The sequence below is a fragment of the Glossina fuscipes genome, unplaced genomic scaffold (assembly GCF_014805625.2).
Source record: "Glossina fuscipes isolate IAEA_lab_2018 unplaced genomic scaffold, Yale_Gfus_2 60, whole genome shotgun sequence".
Lineage (NCBI taxonomy): Eukaryota > Metazoa > Arthropoda > Insecta > Diptera > Glossinidae > Glossina > Glossina fuscipes.
The window spans coordinates 6,982,726-6,995,320 of NW_023998432.1; the positions used below are offsets into that span (position 1 = coordinate 6,982,726).

The 12,595-nt window shown below is 33.2% G+C and overlaps 1 pseudogene; it reads left to right on the top strand.

Moving 5' to 3' along the window:
* Nucleotides 1–6,981: 6,981 nt before the first annotated feature.
* On the top strand, nt 6,982–11,575 carry LOC119637674 (annotated as a pseudogene).
* The last annotated feature ends 1,020 nt before the right edge of the window (nt 11,576–12,595 follow it).

Consider the following 12,595-nt stretch of genomic DNA (forward strand, 5'->3'; position numbering starts at 1 on the left):
AACAATTTTCTATTAGGAAAGAGAGTTTTAAACAGTAATTTTTACATAATTAATTCAAATAAATTCTTAAGTATATAGTGTTTATTTACAGCTTTGTATGTTTAGTTTTTAATTATATTTGGTTAAATTTTTATAATTTTCATATTTCTAGTCTTAATTAGATTTGGGTTATAATTTTTCTTAAATAAATTTAGTTTACATCTATTGTATTGTATCCCTTAATTAAATTTTTATGTACAGTTTTTGGCTTATCTTTAATTTGTATTGTGACATTGGGTTCTTTGATATCTATTACTTCATAGGGTCCTTCATAGGGTTTTCTGTTGTGTTCTTTTTAATAAAATTTGATCTCCTATGTCTATATCGATTGGATTCGTGTAATGTTCTTCTGATAGTTGTGTTCTTGCTACTTTTGCCTTTTCTAAAAATCTTTTAACTTTTTCTGAACAGTATTTTAATTTTGTTTTTAGCTCATTTATGTAGTTTTGTATGTAGGGTTGTATGTAAGATTTGAATTTAATACTTTTTCGTTGGGCATGTATGGCAATTTTCCATATATCAGTTCAAAAGTTGTATATTGTGTTTGTACGTGAGGGGTAGTGTTATATGCGAAAGTGTAGTATGGTATCCATTTATCCCAATCATTGTTTGGTGAAAAGGATAAAAAGTATTCGTTAAGAACTCTGTGGTTTCTTCCAACTGTACCTAAGGTTTCGTGGTGGTAGGGGGTTGAGAACTTTTGTTCGATATTTAGTAACAGACAAATTTCATTTATTAGTTCATTGTTGAACTCTGTTCCTCTGTCAGATTTTAATGTTTTGAATGTATTTAAATTTTACCTCTTCTGTTAATATTTTGGCAATTGATTTTGCGCTTTTATCTACAATAGAATGTGCGATAATATATTTTGTTTATTTTGTTGAGCCGATAGCCTGTGTTGCTAGTGCTCAATGTCTTTTTTTTAGTCTAAGAATTCATTTCATTAGTCTAAAATTAAAATAATAATAATAATAATAATATTTTGTTAATTCACATTGTATTGTTAATATGTATCGGAAATTATTGGAAGATTTTATTGGTCCTACTGTATCTATACTTAGTGTTTCAAAAGATGTGGACGGTGTATCTGTCATTGTGAGAGGTTCTTTTGTATGTTTGGTTCGTTTGCTTGTTTGGCAAATGTTGCATTGTTTTCTATAATTTTTTATCATCTTGAACATATTGCGCCAGATGTATTTTGACTTCATTTTTGGAATGTTTTTCTTACTCCGATATGTCCTGAGTGTGGGCAAGTGTGGTATTCTACTATTAATTTGCACTTTTTTTTATCGTCATATATTCTTTCTCTTTCTTTGTTTAATAGTATATTGATGCGGTTTCTTTTAATATTGTTGAATTTTTCTTTTAATACCTCTTTGGATATGTATTTAAATATATCATCATGTAGACTAAGTGCATAGTCTAAGAAATTTAACTTGTTCAGTTTTGATGTCAATTTTTCCAAGAGCGCATCGAAATGGTCTGGATATCCATTGCATCTTACACGTGCGTAGTTTAATTCTTTAACATTTTCAATTATCATATCTTTTATACCGCTTTCGAATTTGAATTCTAGTTTTCTTGTGTTCTTAATATCATTTATTGATGTGCATTCCCACATATTTAGTTGTTCATTGTGTGTGTTTTCTTTTGCCGATTTGCTTCTGGTTATTACTAGCGTTTTTGTTTATTCGTTCTTGGTCTTCTTCTATGGAGTCATCTCTTTTAATATATTAGAATTTATGTTTATTCTTGACAAGGCGTCAGCGTTAGTGTTGCTAGAACATTTTTAATAAATTATGTTGAAATCATAGTCCGATAATTCTATTCTTATTCTGGTTAATTTTGAGGTGGGGTTTTTGTGGGAGAATAGTGCTATTAATGGTCTGTGATCAGTTATCACTGTGAATTTTGTGCCGAACAAGTAGGGTCTGAAATGTGTTATTCCAAAGTGGATTGCGAGTAGTTCTTTTTCTATGATTGGTTTATTTTTTTCGTGTTTGTTTAGAGATTTGCTTGCGTATGCGATGGGTAAGTCTTGACCTATTTCTCCTTGTGATAGTACTGCTCCTAAGGCGTAATTTGATGTTAAAATGAACGTTTTATCGAAATTTGGATATTGTACTATGGGTGGGGACATTAGTTTGTTTTTGAGTTCTAGGAATGCCCGATTACATTGGTTTGACCTGTCGAAGTCTTTTCCTCTTCTCAGGAGATCGTTTAGTGGTTGTGCTATGTCAGCAAAGTCTTTTGTAAATTTTCTGTAATAGTTGCAGAATGCTACAAATCTTCTTACTTCGTCTGTATTTTTGGATTGGGGGTCGTTTTTATTGTTTCGTACTTAGCGGGATCTTGCTTTATGCCGTCGGGTGTTATTAGGTGTCCTAGATAGGTTACTTCTGGTTGTAGGAAGTTGCACTTGGATGGGTTTAGTTTTAGGTTGTATTTCTTAAGTCGTTTGAGTACTTTCGGTAGGTTTCTGTTGTGATGCTCAAAACTGTATTATTATGTCGTTTACGCATAAATATGCTCCACTGTTTAGTCCTTATAAAGCTATGGTTAGCATTCTTTCAAGACTATACGGCGAAATTTTTAGTCCGAATGGAAGTCTCGTGTACTGATAATGTCCGTTTGGTGTTGAAAAGGCGGTTAAGGGTCGCGAGGTTTTGTTAAGTTTTATTTGATGAAATGAGTTTGTTGCGTCCAAAGTGCAGAAATATTTTGCTCGTCCTAGTCTATCTAAGATGTCTTCTAATCTTGTAAGGGGGAACTACTAGCATTTTTTTATGTCTGTCTGATTTTTCTTGGGTACTAGTAAAAGTGGTAAGTTATAGGGGCTAACTGAGGGTTCTATAATGTTTTGTTGTAATAATTCTTTTACTTGGGTATGTACGGTGTCGTTTTGTGTGTGGGGTATTTTATAGTTTTTTATGTATACTGGTGTATTGTCGTTTGTTTCTATGTTTTGTGTGCAAAAATTATTTGCTGTGAGTGGTTGATTTTCTAGATGGAATACTGTTTGAAATTTTTTGAAGATTTTTATGAGTTCTTGTTTTTGAGTGTTGTTAACGGTGTCTAATATTATGGATTGTAATATTTGTTGGAATCGTTGTTCATTATGTTGAGAGAGAATATTGTATGATTTAATAGGTGTTGAGTGGTTCGGTGTTGATATGTACGCGTTGTATGGTGATTTCTTTATCTAGTGTATTTAATATTTTAATGTGTTTTTGTCCGTTTTTTGATATTATTGAATTGGCTAAAAATATTCCTTTTTCTATTTCTTTATTTAGTACTAAAGCGTCGATGTCTATTTTGATATTTATGGCGACTATGATTTCGCATCTCGGGGGAAGAAATATGCTGGTTTTATTAAGTATTTCGCCGTATATGGGGAGTTGAATTTGGTCGTCGTGTGTACTAACTGTAAGAGAGAAATTTTCATAATTTAAATTCAAGCATACTTGTGTAGGAAATCTCTTCCGATGGTTCCATCGGTTTTTATGGGGAGTTCTGGTCTACTAGCTGTATTTTATGTTGAGTGATTCCGTTTCCTAGATTTATATTCAAATGTGTGGTTCCCAATGCTTCTATACGTTCGTTGGTTATTCCTGTCAGATTGATACATTCTGCGTTGTTTATTGGGTAATCTTCCAAAAGGTGTGCTTTGCAGAGGCTGATGTCTGCTCCTGTGTCTAATAAAAATGATAGTTCTGTTTTTGTTGCATTTTTAATATCTAGTAATATATAGTTTGATAGTTTTGAGAGGGAAAAGATATGGGAGTTGGTTTCTTTTGTGTACTCGGTGAATGCCTGGTTTATGTGTTTTGTCCCGAATTCAAGGGCATCGCTAAGGAATCCGGGTGAAATCCGTTTCCCTGGTCTTTATTGCGCGTACGCGGTGATTTTGGTTGTTGTTTCTTTGATTCCTGTTATTACTTTGATTTCGATAGTTGAAATTTCTTTTAAAATTATTGTTGTTGTTATTGGTATTGGAATTATTATTATTGTTCCTATTAAAATTGTTGTTATTGTTATAATCCCTGGTTTGATTATTATATCCTTGATTGTTTCTATTCGGATTATTATTATTGTTGTGGTATTCGTTTCTGTTGTTGTGGTTAGTGTAATAGTTTCTATTGTTGTTGTGACGATTGTGTGAATTTTTCTTTTGGTAATTTATTCTCACTACCTGTGAATTTGTTTTGGTCGCACTCTCATATTGTAGAGCAATATTAATTGCTTCTGAAAAGGTTTTTGGTTGGGCCGCAAAGATAGTGGGTTTAATGTAGTCATCGAGACCGTTTTTGAATATGGTTAAGGCGTACGTATCGTTGATACTAGTAATGACGGTTTTTGTTCGTTAGTGGCGTTGGGGCCTAGTTCTTTAATTTGGAGATTATTTAGATCTGCTATTATGTTTAAAATTTTGTCTTTGAAACCTGTGATGGTGCCTTTCTGTGTTGTTTGGTTTAATATTGAGTGTAGTTTTGGTATTGTTTGATTTGATTTAAATTTATTTTCAAGTGTAGTTTTTAATTCTTGTAGTGTTGTTGGGATATCACTTGCAAGGACGGTTTGGACGTTCGAGGATAGTTTGCAGTAAAAGGTGTATTCTATTAGTTGTGGTTTGGCCTCTTCTTTTAGGGTTCTGTGTATTATTTCAACAACTTTTAAAAAGCAGTTGATATCTTTATAATTGCCAGTGAAAGTGGGTATGGATTTGGAAGCTGTTTCTAAGTTAAAATCTATTTTTGGTTGTATTATATTATCTGTTTTGCTGGGGTTTATGTCTTCCAGCGGTTCTTTGGTAGCTTCGATTTCTAACAGTTCTTTTGCTGTTTTACATATTTTCTTAAATGTTTCTATTTTATTTAATAGGCTTGGCTGTTCTGGTTTTGTGTTAGTTTCTATTATGGTACGGACTCTAGTTTTATAGTTTTCTAATTCTTCTAGTTTGCTTTCGATAGTTTCCTTTTTATATGTTTTACTTTCTAGCTTTTTAAGGTTATAAATTATCTTATCTATAGAGATGTTGATCTCATCTATTCTTTCCATTAAAGGCGTGAAAAATATATATATATATTTTTTTTGGAATTTATGTATTTAAGTTCTCATTCTTTTTTTCTTTAATTTCTTATATTTTAATATTTTTTTATTAATATTTATATTTATTTATTCTAACATTTCTTTCAAAAAAAATTTTTTTTTTAATTTTCTTTTGTGTGTTGATAATATTTTTGATAAAAAAAAATTTTATTTTATTGTTCTTTGCTGGTTTTTCTTTCCTGGAACCATCTTTGTAGGTTGTCGATCTCTCTCCAATACTGGGAAGAGGCGTTCCAGGGGATGGGGTGTTGAACTGCTTTTTTAAGGAAATCGAGGCGGTTGCGGTTTTTGATTAGTTTGTCTCCTTTTTTTTTGGGGTTGTACCGGAGTTAGTTGAGCGTCCTTCCGTGATCTATCGTGATCTTCTTTGGACCTTCAAATGCATATTACATTAAGGTGTATGTGTCGAAAGTTTGGTTCGAAAATATAGGCAGGTTACTGCTGGGTTTGTGGGATCAAAAAATTTTTTGACTGCCTTGCGGTGGTAAAAATTTCGGGTGTTTTGCAGGATCGGCAGATTTAAAAATTTTGGTTGCCTTAAGAAGTTTGGCTGCCATTCAGGGTCGCAGGGTCGGTCGCAGGATCGCCATGTAATAAAAATGAAAATGGTTATTTTACTGCAACCGATGTGTCGCGATGATAGAATGGGTTGCAGTATTTGGAATTATTCCCTATGAATCCTTCCCTAGGTATAGATAAGTGTACCGTGTTTTACCGTAGTTTAGCCCTAGCCTGTTCGGCTTCATAAGCGCCAAGTCTTTCTGCTTTTTAAATTGCCAATCATGCTCGGCATAAAGCAGTCCCTAATATTTGTATTTTGGGCGGATTGAACGCCTTATATTGTTAAGCCGGTTAATACGCTCGTGAATTGCTTTTGATAACAATTAATTCCTTTATTGAAAACGTGCACTATTTATACTTAATTTCTATACTAAATTATGCTTAACTTAACAGAAATGGTGATTTTTTAATTGTTGCGCCTGGCATCGTATTGCATTACGAAATGCAATACTCAGCCAGGTGAAGTGCGACAAAATTTTTGTTAAGTCCTTATCCACCGTTAAGTCCTTATCCACCTCCATTATTAATTTTAAACATTTTTAGCATTTACACTTCCTCATCGCATGTTTATATGTCAAATACCCTGACGCATATCGTTGTGTTTATATCTCTAATAACTATTAATTTCTAATTCCTCATCAGATATTGACTTGCTAATTTCTTGTGTGTTTGTCATACTTTCTAAAATATTGTTATGAAATTCGCTTTCCTAAGATAAAGTACGTATCACTGGACCGTATTTTGTTCAAGAAAAAAAACGTCAAAGTTCTTTTATTTACAATTATATTCCTTAACAGTAGGATAATATATTTACAATTATGTTCCTTAAATCTAGGATTATTCATAATTTATTTTGGCCGTACTCTCAACTTCTATGTTCTTGCCCGACTAACTCTCCCTTCCATAAATATTCTATTTATATACATTTTTACAAGCATGTTACTATATTCAAATTCATATTTTTTATTTTTAATCCCTGTCTGCTTTTCCGCTAATCGTTTTCATCGGCCTGCAGCTACATGACGCGCCTGCGAATGTGTAGTTGTTGTTTCCTTCTTTAGGAAATTTATTACTAGGCAAAATTACTTAGCTGAAATTAATTGGATTTAGCATTCTCGTAACAATATTATGCCGAATCAGAGCAATAGATTCCGTTTTTTTTGTTTCACAAATTAAGCAGCCAAGCTTGGAAAAATCGGTTCATCAGATGTTTTTTATTTTTCTTGAGAATGGTGAGGTGAGGAAAAAGCATAAGAGAGCGACCGCAGCCAAATGGATGTATGCCCAATCGGTAAGTGTTACTCCTTTCCCGGCCAAGTATTGTCAAACCTCGCCGAAATTTGAAGTCACGTACACTAACTTGGTAGCCGCAACTCATATCTACGCGGCTATGCTGCAGATAACATTTTATGAGCATGATCACCATAGGGCTGGCAGCAAAGTCAAATTCTCAAAATTTGTTAATAATAAATTGGAATTCAGAAGGTTGAAAGCTTAACGGTGAATATTTTCAAAGCCTTAAGGAATTGCAGGTTCAATTTATTCTTTTAAAATAGGGAATTTGCATCACTTGCGAAATGTATAATTAATTACATTAGTCAAAGGTAGTATTATAGTTTGAAAAAGTTTTCTTACCAAGTTGATGCTTGTTATTATGTCCGGTAGCAGAGTTTCTAGGATACCGAACTTGACGAATGCATCGACACCTTTATGAACCAATATGCAAGCCGACTATTTCTATCTTTCATACTACTAGAATGACATTCAGTCCTAAGTCGTTCGTCAAGTCTATTGTTTCTAACAAAATTCCTTTTATATCTTCCCCTTTTGTCACCTTAGTGATAAGGAATTTGAAAGCGATAGTTGCTAAGGTGTCAGGGAAAAATATATGCGATCATAAAAGATGAAGTTATAATGAAGAAAGCTTTGATTTATAGTAAAGCTGACGCATAGATGATGGATTAGTACACTTAGGGAATGGGAGTGCAGTATTGGAAGTTGGAGCAAACTGCATTTTTGTAATGATCAGCGGCATTTGCTCTAACTGACAATATGTATTGAAATATTTTGCGTTTAGAGAAGTGCCGAAAGAGGAAGATATGAGAGGTATCTTTTTCGAAACTATAGATTTGGCAGCCGACCTAGGACTGAACGTTAGGGTATTAGTTGCAATACGTTGGGTACGATTCCATGGTGGCTCGTGCTCAACTAATTTTTTTTAAATGACATTTTGGCGAAGTTTAAGATTGATGAAAATGTACAAATCGGAAATAATATAATGATATTTTGATTTCAATAAGAATAATAGCAGTAATAGGAAAAATATTTATGATAGAAATTAGGGAGAATAATTATAATAACAATGCCTTGGCAGTACTTAGATAAATATATAACAAAATAATGGCAATTCTCATAAAATACAGCAATTCCTTTCATAAAGAAATGTTCAAAATAAAATATTACAAGTAAACGGTCAAGCAAAGACAAATCAAAAATTGAAAATTCTATAACTTATGCGTCTACGTGTAATGGCGTAAGCAAACGCACGCAATACGGCGCACAAGTGTGTGTTGCACACATCTAATTCCTTAAGAAAAGGTACGCGCAATCGCACATGAATGTTTCTATCAAGTACGAAGTACGCACAGGTCTATTCAATACGTACACTATCGCATACGTATGTTTACGGTGTAGTCATACGCGTACGTGTTGTACAAATTTCAGTAAATGTGCTTATTTCAATCGTTTATTCTCTCTCTTACGGTTTTTAATATTGTTTGTTTATATCGGGCGCCTTATGCTAGTACTTAAAAATTTTAGTGGGAAAACGTTCGTAGCGAAATATTCCATAATACTCAATTGCAACCAATGTATAAGAAGGATATCATGCATGTAATAAGAAGGATATCAAATAATGTGCAGGAGAAATTCAGTACATTATATAAATTTTCGTTCAATCCCAGCACTCTCCCTGACTGAGAAATTTCTAAAATCAAACATATCTTATGCAATTTTTTCATTATAAAATAAAACATCATAAAGCCAAATTTAAAATTTAATTTTACTTACGCCAACAACAAGTGGATTGGAGAATGCCAAATTTATTTCTAAAGCATATTAATTTTTGAGAGGTTACGATCTTTATAAATACGTCTGCAATTATCTCGTTTGTGCATTGGTATTGCAAATGAACTTTATTCACATCGATTTTCTGACGGATAATCTTTGATTTAGTATACACATGTTTCGTTCTTAATTAATTATAATTAAGAGCAACTTGTAAAGTGCCCTTGTTGTTATAATACAACAGCATTCTTTTATTACCTTTAGGGTTGAGTTCAGTCTCCAGACGTCTCAACCACACTGGTTCAGCAGTTAATGACATTAAATGAGCTTCCGTAGAAAACAATGCCATTGAATTAAATATTACGAAAATAGGAGAAGCAAAACTTTCAAAAAATTTATAAGACGTGTTTTTTCTCATGTCTATGCCACGTATTCTGCTGCAACGCATAGATTTAACTACCTTAACCAACAATGTTATTGCAACTACCTTCAGTTGATAAAATCCTCACAGCTTGTTTATTCTGAATATATTTATAAGTTTGTCAACTTCAAAAGAAAAATATCCATATATCCTTTGTAAGTTTCTTTCAACAGCCCCGAGTTCCCTGATGATATTAATATATCAAACGCTTTTGCTGAATATTTCCGACGAAAGTTTTTAACTTCTAAGTCCGATTTTACTGTTAACTATTCATACCAGATCACTAACTCTTCCGATTTCTAATTTGCTCATTTCAGAAAACTACATTTTAAATAGTTCGAAGTTTCTGAAATGTAGCTGCGCGCCTGGCAATCCATTATATGTACTCAAGTTATGCTTCGACGAAGTATGTGTTGCTATTTTTAATCAGTCCAAAAAAACAAGTGTGTTCCCCTTGTATTGAAAATATAATTTTCTTATTCCCCTTCACAAAGGTGGAAGCAAACATCACGTTGATAACTATAGAGATATTATCAAGTTAAGCGTCTTATGTGCACCCGAATTGTTAGCCAGCATTTAGCTTTTGCTGTCAAACCTTATATTTCGCGTTTCCAGCATGTTTTTTTTAAGGAAAGTTCAACTGTTACGAATCTATTACAATTTATGTAATGTGTGCTTTTGACTTAAACATTTACTGAGATTGTTAAGAACGCGCACGAGGAGAGTTGACAGTAGAAGAGAGTGTTTTGATGCAGCTTTTTTTGCTTTTTTCTGGGTTTTTTCGAAAAGGAACGAAAGGATGAACGAGTTAGCGTACGTTGAGATAACTTGAAGAGGAAAAAAAGAGAATAAACGAATTAATCCGTTAATTGCAGAAATTGGCTTCGAATTTTAAACAAAAATGATTCTTTATAACAAAATATAATTTACGCTAGTATCTGAAAAGAAGTAACCGATAAAAGAAACGAAATTTAATTATAGTAAACTGCGTATGGGCAAGAAACTAAAAAATGGGCAACTTCTACTCATTCTATTCAGTGTACTTTTTGCAGAATATTCACTTAAATAAGCAGAAAAGATAATCAAAAGTAATACAAATGATTAATTTATTGAAAAATTGTATATTCTGCGAATCTATGATAGTTCATGTATATAAAATCATAATATTGTTACTAACGATGAAAGCACCTTCAGAATATATCAATGTAAGAATGCAAGTCTTTTAGCTCTTTGACCACAGCCACGGTGGAAGTGTTTGGTCTTCAAAGCCTGCAATTAACACCGAATTTTATTACTATTGTTTGCCTAATAGCAAATGTTGTCAAAACTTTGATATCAATGGAATACAACCCAGGCGGAACAGTTCCTCAACCGCGATAGACTTGTCTCTTTTGGGCTTTTAGCTCATTTGTTTACGAAAGTATAGATTCACTAGACGAAAAACAAGCCAAGTGAACAAATACGTCTTCGCCGTTGTATGAGCTCCTCGATTATGGGAGCAATTCCATATCCACAGTTTTTGAGCTTATCGGCCTGTACACCCTGCCAATCGAACCTCTATTTTAATTAGTTACTCCAGAGCCATTCGTTTATTTGGTTGTACCCATTGGCAAACTTATATTTCGGGCGCGTTACGTTTTGGAAAAATTGATATGCATTTAATGTCAATCGTGTTTAATCCCGAATTCTGGTTAACGAAGCTAAGATATCTTGGGTTTGAAGTGCGCATTATTCCTCTGCATTTCACTCTTGGTATTGATCTTTTATTAGCCACACGCTATGTCAAAGTGATAAACAAAAAAGTATGCGATACAAATGGATCCGCAGTGGCTGGTACCAGCGTTCTATCGCCGAGTATATCGCTGATGTTGATGATATCGCCTGCATTTATAATTGCTGAGAAATCGCCAGAGAACATCTCTGTCTATTTATAATTTATAGCGTTTGACTTGGTGGCAACGAAGTGGCCAATAAGTTAGTGATAGCTCATATGACGAAAGCTGAAATGGAATATTTTTATCTGGGTCTTTTGCGTGCGGATCTATTATTCTTTAATCAACATTTCAATTGCGTAGTGTCAGAAATGTGGTTACTTTGGTCCTAATTTGGAGCAATCACGACTTATTGTGCGCAAGTCAGTTTGGAAATGTGTGCTCATTTACATATAGATCTGTTTACCATACCTCACCCGCCACACATGACGGTCAATCAAGGCTCTGATGTGAATACGAATAACGCATCTATCAGCATTTCTAGCGATAATAATAGCGCCATTCATCATGGAAGGGCTTAAATATTAAACTCCAATAATTATGATCTTGCGTATTTTAAAAAACATGTTCTTATTCAACCTTATTCTTTAAATACTTGTCACTATTTTTCCCAAATAAGTAAGTGTAATTACGTATATTTTCATTGTATTTTATAAAAAAAAAACAATTTGTTTCTCTTACATAAAGAAGTTGATATACATATATAAATATATACATAAACGTCCATATACATATTAAAACTGAAGAAATTAATCCGTTGCTATTATACATTTTAACATATTAAATATTGATTAATATACAAAAGAAAAGAAAAAATAAAATAAAATATAGTTTTCTTAAATTTTACAGGAAAGTAGGGGTCTTCGGTCTCCACTTCGCGGTCTACTATCATGGATCGAAGGAGATTTTAGGCAACGCGAGCAAATAAAAGCCCAAGGGTACAATTGGTGTCCGTTCGGGAGCTTAGGTTACCTCCGTTTTTGTTATGTTATCGCACAAACTAGTTAGGTCGACAAAGACAGGTACATCAGTCTAAAACGCCTCCAATACTCCTAAAGTAGCACTTTCAAGTTGCCCTAAAATTTAATACAGTTAATAATTTTTTTTAGACAAACAGGAAGGATATAAACAGTGATGTTACATTTACTTGCCAATTTTTCAAGGGTTTTCCTAGTGGCTCTTGCATGGCTATCGTTTGACTTAATTGACCACAACTTGTTGACCTTCAAACTCTAGGCCTCTGGCTTCCGTTTGTGGTTAGGGAAAGGGATATGCTCTTATCTTATGAAACTGATGAAATTTTCCCCGAAAAAATGATTTATATTTAGCGAGATACTGCCATTTTTCCCTCAAGAATGAAGCCTTTTTATTCGTATTTATATTCCTAACGTCAATTAATCTTTTATTAATTCAGTAAACATATATATACTTTCTCCTACGTCTTAAATTAAAACGGCTCCAAATGTATACATAAATTGAGTTCTGATGGCCCATCGTCCCTACGACCGGTCAGTCTGAAGGATCGCCTAACTAAATTTTTGTTTATTCGACTGCCTTTCTTATATCACATTTTCCGATGTTGACGGATTTATAATTTCATCTTCTTCTTTTCTATTGGCGTTGTAAT